Consider the following 1,211-nt stretch of genomic DNA (forward strand, 5'->3'; position numbering starts at 1 on the left):
CTACTTGTGCCTCCAAATTTCTAATGGAAGACCTTGTTTCATTCATGAAAATTAGAGTGGCCTTAGATAGATCAGAGACTAAATTTGCTAAGCTAGATAGATTCTGCTCAAAATTCTCTGTCTGTTGCTGAGTGGATGATGGAAAAGGTTTACTATTGTTAAACCTGTTTCTTCCACCATTATTAAAGCCTTGTTGAGGCTTTTGTTGATCCTTCCATGAGAGATTTGGGTGATTTCTCCATGAGGGATTATAAGTGTTTCCATAGGGTTCACCCATATAATTTACCTCTGCTATTGCAGGGTTCTCAGGATCATAAGCCTCTTCTTCAGAAGATGCCTCTTGAGTACTGTTGGGTGCAGCTTGCGTTCCATTCAGACTCTGAGAAATCATATTAACTTACTGAGTCAATATTTTATTCTGAGCCAATATGGCATTCAGAGTATCAATTTCAAGAACTCCTTTCTTCTGAGGCGTCCCATTACTCACAGAATTCTTTTCAGAAGTGTACATGAACTGGTTATTAGCAACCATGTCAATGAGTTCTTGAGCTTCTGGAGGCATTTTCTTTAGGTGAATGGATCCACCTACAGAAGTATCCAATGACATCTTAGCTAATTCAGACAGACCATCATAGAATATATCCAGGATGGTCCATTCTGAAAGCATGTCAAAAGGACACTTTTTGGTCAGTTCCTTGTATCTCTCCCAAGCTTCATAGAGGGATTAACCTTCTTTCTGTCTGAAGGTTTGAACATCCACTCTAAGCTTACTCAGCTTTTGAGGAGGAAAGAACTTGGCTAAGAAAGCCTTGACCAGCTTATCCCAAGAGTTTAGGCTATCCTTAGGTTGAGAGTCCAACCATATTCTAGCTCTGTCTCTCACAGCAAAAGGGAAAAGCATGAGCCTGTAGACTTCAGGATCTACTCCGTTAGTCTTAACAGTATCACATATCTGCAAGAATTCAGTTAAGAACTGAAAAGGATCTTCAGATGGAAGTCCATGAAACTTGCAGTTTTGTTGCATCAGAGAAACTAATTGAGGTTTAAGCTCAAAGTTGTTTGCTCCAATGGCAGGGATGGAGATGCTTCTTCCATGTAAATTGGAATTAGGTGCAGTGAAGTCACCAAGCATCCTCCTTGTATTATTATTATTTTTGGCTGCCATCTCCTCTTCCTGTTCGAAAATTCCTGTAAGGTTGTCTCTGGATTGT

General features: G+C 39.9%; 1 non-coding gene across 1 annotated transcript; it reads left to right on the plus strand.

Moving 5' to 3' along the window:
• Positions 1-661: 661 nt before the first annotated feature.
• On the plus strand, positions 662-769 carry LOC148561435 (small nucleolar RNA R71). Its single transcript, XR_015886910.1, has one exon. It is a non-coding gene; the product is annotated as a small nucleolar RNA R71 (small nucleolar RNA).
• The last annotated feature ends 442 nt before the right edge of the window (positions 770-1,211 follow it).

The sequence above is a fragment of the Arachis ipaensis genome, chromosome B6 (genome assembly GCF_059453495.1).
Source record: "Arachis ipaensis isolate K30076 ecotype BB chromosome B6, ASM5945349v1, whole genome shotgun sequence".
Classification (NCBI taxonomy): domain Eukaryota; kingdom Viridiplantae; phylum Streptophyta; class Magnoliopsida; order Fabales; family Fabaceae; genus Arachis; species Arachis ipaensis.